At 42.0% G+C, this 14,027-nt stretch overlaps 1 protein-coding gene across 4 annotated transcripts in view; it reads left to right on the forward strand.

The window, feature by feature from the left end:
• Positions 1–14,027, forward strand: part of TANC1 (tetratricopeptide repeat, ankyrin repeat and coiled-coil containing 1) — a 251,326-nt gene that overhangs the window by 61,030 nt on the left and 176,269 nt on the right. Inside the window, exon 1 of one of the 4 annotated variants that reach the window (XM_056533508.1) lies at positions 13,264–13,352. The exons of the other annotated variants lie outside the window; for them this stretch is intronic. The gene's annotated coding sequence lies outside the window, so the exon portion shown is untranslated. Of the gene's footprint in view, positions 1–13,263; positions 13,353–14,027 lie in introns of those variants that run through there. 4 annotated transcript variants of the gene reach the window in all.

Here is a 14,027-nt window from a genome sequence, read left to right on the forward strand (position 1 = left end):
AATTAATGATGTATAGAATAATGTAAATATTAAAAGACGTTCCTACATTTCATAGTTTGGGTTGACATTCTATCAACAGAGGAACCTTCTGCTTTGTTTCAGCGTGCCCCCAGCCTCGGGAGGCCAACCTTTCTTCTTTTTCCCCTTCATATTCTGTTCCTAAAAACAACATTTCACATTCTAAGTAAACAAATTAACAGTTAAAAGGCGTCGCTTGAACTTTTACACTTTGCCCAAAGCTTTATGTTTTAAGAAAAAGTTGGCAAATATTTACACTAAGGATTTAGGGGCACTGAATGGGGGTCCTTGGGGATAGGTTTATTAAATGGAGAGATGTGAAGGATGAAGATGGGGCCTCTTCAAGGGATCCTGTGCAGAGGGTTTCCATGGGTTCTTCTCTGACCAACAATGGAATAAATCTAACTTTTTTTTTTTTTTTGGGCAGTTCATGAACGTTTTAAACAATTGCATTTGATCATTTGCCAGTATATTTCAGTGCTATACTACATCACCACATTCCTATAAGTATATGCTACTGAATGTACCGAACTGCAAGGAAAAACTTCTCCTTTGAGAAGACCACCCTGATGTGGTCCAGATGTTTCTATCTGTAATTTTCAATCCCCTTAAAACCTGCACGTTTTTTCTTTCGAGAGGACCGCTCTCGTAGATGATTATTTTTTTTTACTGCGGTTTTCTGTGGTCTCAAGAAGTTTTACAGTTTACTGGTATCTTTTTACAATTAAAGGGGTACTCCGCCCCTAGACATCATATCCCATGTCTGATTGCGGGGGTCCCGCCGCTGGGGACCCCTGTGATCTCCCTGTTGCACCCGTCGTTCGCTTAGTGTTGCGGGTGGCGCTGGAGGCTCGCGAAGTTACGACTGCGCCCCCTCAATGCAAGTCTATGGGAGGGGGCGTGACGCCCCCTCCCATAGACTTGCATTGAGGGGGCGCAGCCCTGACGGCACTAGCGGGGCGTGACAGTGACATCACGAACCTCTGCCCCACATCGCCAATCATCCAGCGCGGAGCGAAGTTTGCTCCGTACATCGGATATCTGGGGTGCAGCAGCCGAGATCGCGGGGGTCACCAGAGGATAGAAGATAAGATGTCATCACAGGTGTCCCGCCGCAGGGCACCCCCGCAATCTCCTTCTGCACCTGGCGTTCCTTTAGAGCATTGGGTGCAGCACTGGGGGCTTGTGACATCACGGCTACACCCCCTCAATGCAAGTCTATGGGAGGGGGCATGACTGACGTATCGTCCCGCATCGCCAGTCATCTGGCATGGAGTGACCTTCGCTCCGTACACCGCATTTCTGGGGTGCCGCAGCAGGGATCGCGGGGGTCCCCAGCGGCGGAACCCCCACGATCAGACATCTTATCCCCTATCCTTTGTATAGGGGATAATATGTCATAGGGCGGAGTACCCCTTTAAAGTGTAAGGCCCAGCTGAATCTATGTGTACTATATAAATAAAGGATTATTATTAGTTTGAAAAGGTTGGCTATAAGGATTTTTCTGTGGTTTGCATGTAGTTGTCATTGTATACCCATCAATGACTATTATTGGGCTTTAGAAGTAATTTACCAAACTGTTTGGCCCAATGTATGCAATAGGAATTTTCCCGTGCCATATTATGGTCTGTAGCAATTCCATGTATGTTACCTGAGGGTCCATACTTCAGATGACATTGTACATAGCTACACTTTTTAAAGAGTACATGGATACTGTAAAGTTGTCCTCTCTTGGAGAGCCTATTTGTATGGTCTTTCACTTAAAAAAAAAAAAAAAATAAAAAAAAAATAAAAAAAAAAAAAAAAAAAAATATATATATATATATATATATATATATATATATTATATTATATATTTTGCTGTTTTATGAAAAAGTTATGACTTTTTTGTTATTACTATGAGGTTTAATATCAATGTTCTCTATGATGCATCATGTAGAATTAGGCTTTGCTTACATAGTGTGCCGTGTCGCCTGCATTCCCTGTGACTGTGCGTGTGCTATAATCCAGGGCCCCTTTATCAGAATGTTGGGGCGGTGTGTGGTCTACGTGTATTTTTAGTGATGATAAGAATGGAATGAGAGATTATCAGGGCAGATACAGGACTTGCTGAGCATATGGAAGAAGAAGGAAGTGGCACAGTAGGGATGGTGACCCTCTGCTCTTAAAACAAGAAGTCCCTGGAAATCTGTACAAATAATGATATATATATATATATATTTTTTTTTTAACAAAAATTGTTTAAATTCTAAGAGTGATTAGAGCACAGAATGGTAACACACGGAAATGTTTTCTATGTGACATTGTGATATCAGTCAGTAGTGATGTGCACATTATTAAATGATCAAATTATAAGTATATATTATAATTTATTATTGTTAGTGGTAGTAGTAACAATAGTAGTAGCAGCAGCAGCAGTACAGCATTAAACATGATGGACAAGACAGGAGACGTGCGGCTGTGTAGTAGTAATAGTAGTAGCAGCAATATAGTCTTCTATAGACATGAATAGAGATAACTACCATTTGCTCCTGGATGCAGGGGTCGTCACACTTGGTGGACCCCTGTAATGTAACATTACTATTAGGACTAAGCTTTGTTGAGCCCTTTCTTTAGTGGGTCACATTGATATTTCAGAAATGTAGGCTTTTTTAGCACAACACCTGGGATTATGTGCAATAGTTGTTAATCTCATATGTCGTTTAGCCAAAAGTAAGGTTGGGCTCTTCTTCATGCCACGTTTGACTACATCAAAAATATACTTTTGGACAGAGGGAAAAAGTATCTAAACAAAAGATGTGCTGTATTGCTAGGGACCTTTTGGCATATAGAACGTCCAGCACTGTTGCTTCCTGTAGATTAGGAGCACTTGAAGACACCCTTGGATACAAGGGCATCTAGAACACGAAAACAGGAAGAACTCCAGCTCCGAGATTTGTAAAATTCTCAAACTTATTGAACATCTTGTAATAAAGTATCACTGGTAGAGCCAACGCGTTTCAGACAGTTACCCGTTCTTAAATGGGTACTCCGGCGCTAAATATTTTATCCCCTATCAAAAGAATAGGGGGATAAGATGTCTGATCGGGGGGTCCCGCCACTGGCCCCCCCCCCCCCCGCGATCTCTCCTGCTGCACCCCTGTACATCAGCAGCCTGGAGCTATGTTTGCTCCGTGAATAATGACGGGCGATACAGAGGACAGGGTCTCGTGAAGTCACGGCCTACCCCCTTGTGACGTCACGCCCCGCACCACCCCTCAATGCAAATCAATAGGAGGGGGCTTGAGGGGGCAAGGCATGATGTCACGATACTTCGTCCCCTGCACCGCCAGTCATCAGCCACAGAGCGATCCTGCTCTGCGCAGCTGAAAAACGGGCTGCTGCAGGAGAGATCGTGGGGGTCCCCAGCGGCAGGACCCCCCGATCAGACATCTTATCCCGTATCCTTTTGATAGGGGATAAGACGTTTAGCGCCGTAGTACCCCTTTAAAGTCTCCGTATAAGGCTGCATTCACACCTTGTTTTCAGCCTATGGTTGCCGGATCCGGCTGGGGGAGGGGAAAACCGGGCGCTCCTGTAACCCAGCCAGACCAGCGCTGAAATCCATTTACTTTAATGAGCCGGCCACAGTCAGACGGTGACTCCGGTTGGCTCATTTTTGACCCGTATCCGGTTTCCTGACCGGACCTAAAAGCGTAGTATACTACGGTTTTAGGTCCGGTCAAAAATGAGCCGACCGGAGTCACCGTCTGACTCCGGTCTGCTCATTAAAGTAAAAGGATTTCAGCGCTGGTCCGGCTAGGGTACTGGAGCGCCCGGTTTTCCCCTCCACCTGCCGGTTCCGGCAACAATAGGCTGAAAACGAGGTGTGAATGCAGCCTAATAAGAGAAGTAAAGTTTTATTTAGATCAATACAACTTTGCGGGGGAAGCCTTTTTGTTTACATTTAGACTCTTATGTTATTTCCGCCTCTCTAGAGATTCAGATTCCTTGACCACTTGGTTTTTCCATTATTGCTTCCTAAACCACTTACTGACAACCATTGCGTTGACATAGCTCTATATCGGTGGGCTTACAAAAGTTATTCATAGTGAAGCTCATAAATAATTTGTCCTGTATGTCGCCATACATTGATGTCACCAGAACCAGAGGTGTGTTGGAGATCCCATGCCTTAGGCCTTGGTACAACACCTATAAGCTGAGCCCACCATCTTACCAACCATTACCTAAACACACCGTATAGGATCTCTTAGCACTGAAAAGAAAAGAAATATACGAAACCTCTTCAAAAGACCATCCCCTTAGAAGATCAGTTATTGGAGCCTAGGTATGGTTGCTCCCGCTGCTTGTCTTATAGTAGCACCACTGTATTATTCTGGTTGCTGTACACTAAGTGCCACCCTACATGGTGTGAATCTAAACCGATGGTGGTGGTAGTAGCAACAGCGTAGTAATAGTAGCAATTTTAGTAGTTGTAATAGCAGAAAAAGTAGTACCAGCAATAGTATATAGTCTTCCATAGATATGTATACAGAAAACTACCATTTGTTCAATCTCCACCTGGATGTGGTAATTCCGCACAGTGTGGACCCTTGTAATGTAACATTACTATTATGACTGACTTGGCTATGTTGAGCCTTTTCTTTAGTGGGTTTCATTCCTATTTTAGAAATGTAAGATTTCTAAAATAGTCCAGGTAAAGTTGCGGCCTCTGCTAGTCGTATAGTAGCACCACTGTATTATTCTGGTTGTCATACACGACGTTCCCCCTCTACATGGTGTGAACCTAACCCTACGGTTGAACTGGGCGAAGATGAAGTACGGACAATGTGGCCACTAAATTTGAGACATGGGGCCTGCTATGGAAAAGGTGAGAAATCCAACCTACTATGTCAGTTCTGCTTTTACCATGGTTTCATAACTTTTCGTGTGCTGGATTCTGATTCTATGTTTGTGTTTTTATTTTTTTTTTTTTTGTTTATACCCTTTCCTAAAAAAACACAAAACATTTATGGGTTAAAAAAAAAAAAGTCCACTTAGCCTCCACATTTGTTCTTTTATGTAAGTTTATGATGACTTGCAGATAGGAAACAGGATATTGACTTTACATGTTCAGTGCTGCAGGCCATCTTTGCTTGTTTCGGAAATTATGTTTTTTTTTTTTTTTTTAGTTTTTTTTTTTCTGTAACTTTTCTCTTTTAATCCTGATCTCATGATTCATTGTCTAATCAACAAGTCATTTTTCTTTTATGATACTGTTACGAGGCTTTTTATTTATAGCCGGGCCCCATTGTGATGTGATTTCCACACAAATCATAAGACTTCACATTCCGCCTGTCATAAAACTTTAACAGGCTGCTTTTTTTGTTTTATTGTGTGTAAACCGAGCTTGGTTTTTGGTATTTCTATTGTTTTAAGTTATATTTTATTTTCCTGCTTTTTAAAGATCAAAGGAAGAATTATGGGCGAATTTCAGTACTTAATTGAAGCATTTAATGCTGCTGAATAGAACTACACATCCTGGCATTGAAGTATACATTTTATTCCTTATGGTAATCCAAGTGGAACAGTGGATTCTGTGGCCTATGTCTGCAAATTGGTGGCCACTGAGATACATCCTAACCTGTTGCCTGGCAACAAGAGCATAGAGAGTTCCTCTAAAGGACTTTATACACAGTAGAGTTGACTGGCTAGCCAGATGTCTTCATTCATATGGGGGTGGTATGTCAGCTAAGGCTCCGTTCACGCTGTGGTCGTGCTTCAACCAGTTTTGGGTCAGTTTGGCCCTTCTTTTTTTTTTTTTTTTTTTGCTGATCGGACCCAGAAAGGGTCTTGATGGATCCAATTGACTTAAATGGGGTCCATCAGGGATCTGGTATCTTATAGAAGTTGAGAATTAAAAAAATTCACTATATGTATATATATAATGACACACTGGCCCAATCTGTCGGACAATTTATTATGGACTAGCATGATTATGGGGTGCAAGATACTAGTGAAAGACAGGAAGTTATTTCAGTTGTTTTACGTTGTATTTTAATCCTATTTTGGGCGTTTAAGAAGGTGAAAATGGGAGTTGTGTTTATTCCATATAACTTTATAACTTTATTAGTTGTGTTTAGTCCATATAACTTTATTATGATCCCAGTCACTATTTGTGTAACACTTGGGTGCGCTAGTTGGTTGTCATAAGTTAGGCTGCGTTCACACGGCCATCTAGACCCGTCCCGTTCTTCTCCCATCAAGAAATATGTGACTTAAAAAAAAGGAAAAAAAAAAAAAAAGATATTAACAGATGCAAACGGATGTTATCCATTTGTATCCATTTGGATCCCTTATTGTTCAGTTAATAAACAAAAACATTTTTTTTTTTGTTCTGAGCATGCTCAGAACTTAAAACGAATCAAAAAACAGATGCTATTATAGGCTCGTCCATTTTCCATAGACTTCAATGTTAAATTTACTGTATCCGTTTTTTTCTTCCATTTTTTTGACGAAAAAAAAAAATACTGCATGTGCCGTTTTTTCTGCTGTCGAAATGAGTGCCGACTGGTACAAACGGATGTAAACAAATTGTAAAAAAAATCTCATTGACAGGAAAGGGATTTAAAAAAACAAAAACGTTTTTAATCCGTTTACAGCCCGCAAGAACGGAACCGGAACGGGGATAAAAAAACGGGGACAAACGGCCGTGTGAATGCAGCCTTATCAGTATGTTTGTGTGCACTGTACCATTATAAGCAATGAGTGGGTGAAAGGTCAGAGGTATGTATATCCTTGACCGCCTATAGCTATATACCCCACACAGTCCTTCCTGCTTTACAGAACATCTACCAATTATTTATCTGGATGGCTGAAATATAATTATGTATAATACCCATCGTACTGGTCCAGGAGTCATGTGGCAGCCTGATAATGCCCGAAAATACTACACTCAAATTATATTATTGTCGTTTCTTTGTGTGCGTCCTCTAAAACCAGAGCAGATTTGGCTTCGGAAGTCTAAATTACAGTGAGTGTGTGTTCTCCCCTGGAATTGCTGTTTTCCTTGTACCAAAGTGCAGTTACCAAGCATAAAAACATAGTAACACAATGTGAGTCAGAGCCTTGCTGATCCAGCCCTATTGTCACTTCTGTACGTTCAGTTTCTTCAGGCCGGACCTCTGGAATTCTTGTAATTATAGTTTCCTTGTCCTGTTGTCCTAAATTACAGTGTGTAAGAGAGTCCTGCCAAGACTCTCGCTATTGAGTTCAAGGAGCAATTCATCGTAAGGCTAAAACGTACCTGCGAGCGGTATAACATATGGGTATCAAATGTGCTGGATTGTCTGTCGTCATGTCATGTATTCAGATGTAGAGCGGCGGTAAACTTGACTCTAACTATATAAACTTATAGTGTATATATAAAGGTACTATATAATTACACTAGAATATTGAAGATCAAAACATATATGAATTTGAACAATTTATTCTATTCACCGTACCGGAGTTCACAACAGCCTTTGCACGACACAACTTAGAAATGCGTTCTGGAATTGTATTAAAATGTATAATTGACAATATTTGTGGTCATGTGACTCCCAACAGATACATGAAATGCTCTGATAGCTTACCATGCCTGAGGTGTGCCTGGCCAGCTGCGTAGGGTAACCTAGAAAGAAGGGTGCTACCCACAAGAGAATAAGCTGAAGTTTGGGGAGGTATGGTGGGTAAGACTTAAAGGGGTACTCCACTACCCCAGCGTGCGGTACATTATTGTTCTCAACGCTTGGAGCGGGCGGCGGGGGTCGTTATGTCACGGCCACGCCCCATTGTGATGTCATGCCACGCCCCCTCAATGCAAGTCTATGGGAGGGGGCGTGGCGGATGCCATGCCCCCTCCCATAGACTTGAATTGAAGGAGCGTAATGTAACGGCTCAAGGGGCGTGGCCGTGACGTCATGACCCCCGTCGCCCGCACCTAGCGTTCTAAACGAACGTTGGCTGCTGCACAGAGATGTGGGACCCCCGCGATCTGACATCTTATCCTCTATCCTTTGGTTAGGGGATAAGATGTCTAGGGGCGGAGTACGCCTTTAAATCTAACAACCAAACCCCAGGGCCGAAGCCCGGGGTAAAAAAAAAAAAAACATTAAACAGCCCCTAAAATGTAACTTTTATTGTGTAGTTACTGTTTAAGCTGTAATCCCCAACAAAAATGTTAAAAATGGATACCAGAACGGACAGTGTCAACTGTGTGTGTGTATGTGTGTGTGTATATATAATATGGAGTTAATACTCCATCATCAACAGTAGATGGCCTTGCAGATGCCACAATACTGTACTCCGTTCTGGTATGTTTAAAACATCACTCAATTGCCCGCCTCTACATGTTTCGCCATCACATGGCGTTCTCAAGAGGAAAGAGGGGCAATGAGTGTTTCAATATGGCGGAGGTGGTATTTATAGACATATCTCACTACATAATTTTCCTGCGCCCGATCTCTAGGACCATTCATGGTTGCCGTTACAAACATTCACAACTGATGTCCAATCAGGTCTCTCACCCATTAATTACTTCCTGAGTCACTTATCAGAACTAATCAATCCATTACGAATCTTGCGTCCACGTCAGTGATACCCGTCATTGAAGCGGCGCTCCATGGGACTTCCATCATTTCCCTGCGCCGCAGCGCATGTCAGGTAATGCACACGGAGGAACTTCTTTTTTTATCGGCGCATACAATCCCTACTGCGCGTGCGCCAATATTTAGCCTCAAAATGGACATAATGCGCTGTATGCACATGCGCCGGCACTTAACTGTAAAAGAAGACATTTTCATTGTATTGTGCGTGCGGTCGCACTTAATTCCAAGAACGAGTATTATCTTGTGAGGCTAAGATATTAAAGGATTTCTCCTATGTCTCCCACTTTTTATATATGACTGTTTGTAGACCACATATGTAAATATACCATTAAGACTACAATTATTCATATGTTTAATGTCCATACATAAATGAAAAATAAATAAAAATGGTAATAAAACAACCAACCAATATGAATCCTGTCTGTGTCTGATTATTTGTTGATTATTAGGGGCACATAGTATCCTCTTACCTACACTGGACGTGGATATATCACATTATTCAGAAGACCTTAATCCATACAGTATATAGCTGGGTATCCCTCACAAGACTAATGGCAATCCAGAATGTACGATATGCATTAAATGTAGATGTGTCGCATTTAATAACGAACTCTATTCTCATCGCCTCCATCATTTCACCATCCTTTAATAAGCCATATATGGGGTAAATATGCCATAGGTAATTCAATTGTATATGAAAAAAAAACGCAAACAAAAAGCCTGTAACTTATAAAAAGGCAGCAAAAGAAAAACCTTCATTTATACCTAATGGTGCTTCACTTCGTAATCGCCAGATCCATTTCGCCTCTTCTTGTAATAGAGTCCCTTTCTCGGTCCCAGCTTCAATTGGCATAGGCCCACGAACTTAAATTCTTGTAAATTACCATGAATATAGAACACATGAATATGCCTTACTAAAGGTGTATCCTTTCTCGTCCTGATATTGCTCAAATGTTGCAATATCCTACGATGAAATTCCTGTGTGGTTTTGCCCACGTACACCTTAGGGCAGGAGCACTGGGCAATGTAAATGATATTGCTGGATCCACAGTTTATAAATTCCCTTATCTGATAGACCCGTTGGTCAACAGGGTTTGTGATCTCCTTTGTTTTCTGAATGTTCTGGCAAAAGCTACAATGGCCACATGGATATGTGCACACTGTGCCTCTACTCAACCAAGTGCCCCTTCTCTGTTCCGTCTGTAGGTGACTATGTACCAGCTGGTCTTTTAGGCTAGGGCCTTTACGGAATGTAATACTAGGTGACGTACCAATGACTGGTAGCAGATCGGAATCTCTTGACAGTAAATGCCAATGCCGCCGTAATATCGACATGACCTGATCTGCCTGGCCATCGTAGGTTCCAATACACCTGACTTTTTTGGAAGCGTCGATTTCTCTTGACTCAGTTAATAATGTATTCCTCTCGGTGGCATGCTCTATGGAATGCCTTCTTCAGACATTTGCGCGGATAACCTCTTTGTTGGAATCTCTGGAAGCGATTAGTGTTCTCTCGTATAAAGTTGGACTCTTCAGAGCAATTCTTCCTAGCCTTGAGGTACTGGCCAACTGGGATCCTCTTTTTAAGAGCACCCGGATGCCAGCTCCCCCAGTGCAGGAGGGAAATGGTAGATGTCGGCTTGCGATAAATATCTGTTTGGATACGATTCTGTGCATCAATATAGATGGTCAGGTCTAAAAAATGTATAGACCTTCCGCCAACTTCTGAGGTAAATGCCATACCAATATAATTACAGTTCAATTTCTCTACAAATTCTTGGTAGAGAGTAAGAGGTCCGTCCCATAAGATCAGGACGTCCTCTATATAGCGTCCGTAAAATTAAATGTGCTTCGGACTTCTTCATAAATAGGAGTAGGATAAGCTAAAGTACTAAAGTACATTCATGGCTGACTAAGGAGTAGTCAGCAGATGTCAGTGTATGATCTCAGTGACACTATTGTATGGAACATGCGTCCAGATGTCCTTGCTTCAGGGTGCGGAGTAATCGCAGATGATCCTGAACAGGTCGGAGCTCTCCAAACAGTCAATGTCAAACCAAGCATAGTGTATTATAGATAATGTCCATGCCAGATGGTAACTACACGTGGTAGTATGATGTGTGGTCCTGCAGAGTAGGAAGAGCTTATTTTTCTCATTTATATATTTAACGTCTTCAAGTATAAATCCCGTTTACTAATTTTTGTATGATCATTGTTGAGTTCAGTTCAGGGGTGGTCATAATAGACAGAGAGAGATCACTGTATTAACCATAACCGCAGTTTAGAGACTTTTTGTGATGTTTTTCCATGCCCATCCCTAGTCCAAAAGATGAACTACTTTGTGTGCCAACTACCTTAAAAACATGCCTGCTTGATACACAATCCATGGATAAGTGTGGTTCTTATCCTTTAAAAAATTCAGCCGTGTTTTTCTATTCTTGGAGAATCCAATCCAACCTAAACTAGTCTGTAACCAGTTTTGAGACTTCCGAAAAGCTGGATTTTGCCCATTTGGGGTTTTCAGCTCCAATCCTCCTGAACTCAGAATAGTAATGGACACTTAATTTTGAAAACATCATTGTTCTTGCCTTTTTTCACCCAATCCTACCCTTCTATATCCTGATGTTTTTGATTTTCCTGGTATAATCCTATATGCACACAGATTTAGGCAATGCAGTGTATGCTGTGCAGCTTTGCTTTTGCCGGTACTCCTCCGTGCCATCCTGATGGTCGCTGCTGCACATGTTTAAAAAGCTCCCATGGTCACAGACCACTTTCTTTATATTACTAGTATATCACTACTTTACTATCAGCGCTCCCTAACCATCTACTATAACATTCTGCCCATTCCGAAATATAGAAGATCTGCTCCAGTAATGTTAAATTCATATAGACTCAGAATATCCTGTGTGTGTATATTTACATGAGCCCTCTTCAGCAGGGTTATAGGTGTAGTTTTTGTAATTGTGGCAGAACTCCAGTAGTTTACAAAAAATGCTTTGGTTTGTAAAAGTGCTATCTTGCCCCACACTGTTTTCATAATGCGTATTGTATTGGCGTATTGTATACCACTGTATAAAAATGAAAGAAGTACTGGTAGAAGATATACTAATGGTTGCTAGGCCATGATTGACTAATTGATAATAGAGATCGTTGATATCGATTTCCATTATTATGTATACCAATTAATCGTTGCGGCCCTGATTATTATCATTATTATTAGTTTTTATAGCTCCCTTGGTTCTAGGGCACTGTATAAGGGGTTAGTATACATAAACACAGACTCAAATAAAATGAACGTGAAACAGACTTAAAAGGGTACTCCGGTAGGAAACAGCTGTCATGCCCCCTCCCATAGGCTGTCATTGAGGGGGCGGAGCGTGACGTCACACGGTGACGGGGCCGTAATGTCCCAATGCTCCGGCCCCCATGATCGCCAGTAATCAGACCCGGAGCGAACATGCTCCGGGGACTGATTATATTGGGGTGCTGCGTGCATGATCACAGGGGTCCCCAGCGGCGGGACCCCCGCGATCAGGCATCTTTTCTCCTATCCTTTGGATAGAGGATAAGATGTCTTAGCGCCAGAGTACCCCTTTAAATAGTTTTTTTTTCTGTCTGGCCACAGTGCTCTCTGCTGACACCTCTGTCCATGTCAAGAACTGTCCAGAGCAGGAAAGATTTGCTATGGGGGATTTGCTCCTGCTCTGGACAGTTCCTGACACAAAAAGAGGTGTCAGCAGAGAGCACTGTGGTCAGACAGAAAAGAACAACTCAGCTTCCTCTGTAGCATACAGCAACTGATAAGTATTGAAGGATTAAGATTTTTTATAGAAGTTATTTACAAATCTTTAAGCCACTAGAGGAGGAGAGAGCACACCGTATAGCTTAAGCATGCAAATATATACGATACCACTGGTAAACACTGGCAGCCTCCGGACCCGAGCGCCCCTTACCGTCTTCGTCTATGTCGCGGTGATCCCGGACCTCGGGCCTGCAGCTGTTTACCTGCGGTGAGTGCACGCTACCCTTTTCCATTGTATTATTTACAAATCTGTTTCACTTTCTGGAGCCAGCTGATATTAAATTTTTTTTTTTTCCACCGGAGTACCTCTTTAATGACAGATTGATATAGAGGGGGAGAGGGCCCTGCCCGTGAGTGCTTTATAATCTACAAAGAGAGGGAAGGGGAAAACAGTAGGTGAGAGAGACAGCTGGTTATGTGTCCTGGACAAATGGGTCTTCAGATTGGCCTTGATGGTGGGCTAGAGCTGAATATGTCGGGTTAGCGAGTTCTAGTGTATGGGGAAAGCAAGGGAGAAGTCTTGGAGACAGTTTTGTGGATTTGGGTAGCGCACAGGTGGAGGTCTTGGGAGGTTTAGAGGATCGAAGATTATGTGGGGGGTGATATCGGGCGATCAGGTCAGAGATGTATGGAAAGCTTATGGACGGCATTGTATGTGATGGTGAACAGTTTAAACTGAATATGTTGGGCAATGGGTAGCCAGTTGAGGGATTGGCACAAGGGGCAGCAGAGTTGAGGATGGATTGGAGGGAAGCAATAGCGTTTGATGGAAGGCTGCAGAGGAGGATGTGGCAGTTGTCTAAGCCAGTGTTTCCTAACAGCCAAAGGCTGTCCGGGCATGCTGGGAGTTGTAGTTTTGCAACAGCCGGAGGCACTCCGATTGAGAAATACTGGTTTAAAGGGTAACTGCAGTTGAATATATATATATATATATATATATATATATATATATATTATTTTTTTTATAAATTACTTATATTCAAAAATCTTAATCCTTCCAGTACTTATCAGCTGCTGTATGCTCCAGAGGAAGTTCTTTTCTTTTTGGATTTATTTTCTGTCTGACCACAGTGCTCTGTGCTGACACCTCTGTCCGTTTTAGAAACTGTCCGGAGCAGGATAGGTTTGCTATGGGGATTTGTTCCGGCTCTGGACAGTTCCTAAAATGGACAGAGGTGTCAGCAGAGAGCACTGTGGTCAGACAGAAAAGAAATCCAGAAAGAAAAGAATTTCCTGTGGAGCATACAGCAGCTGATAAGTACTAGAAGGATTAAGATTTTTAAATAGAAGTAACTTACAAATCTGTTTAACTTTCTGATAAAAAAATAATAATTTCCCACTTGAGTACCCCTTTAAGCGTTCTATGATAAAGTGGCTAAAGTGGCTTTACTGTTGTTTCATAAGGCATATACATAACGTTAAAATAAAACCAATAATGTAGTATAGTAAGATTCCAGCTCCACGTTAAGTGTATTTCTGCCAGCAGCGCTCAGGTCCCTCCGCCGCGCCAGACGAATTCTTGTTAACTCGGAGCAGGTGTTCCCTGATGTGGATAAAACACAGGACGTCTTTGTAAT

This window comes from Hyla sarda, chromosome 8 (assembly GCF_029499605.1).
Source record: "Hyla sarda isolate aHylSar1 chromosome 8, aHylSar1.hap1, whole genome shotgun sequence".
Taxonomy (NCBI): Eukaryota; Metazoa; Chordata; class Amphibia; order Anura; family Hylidae; genus Hyla; species Hyla sarda.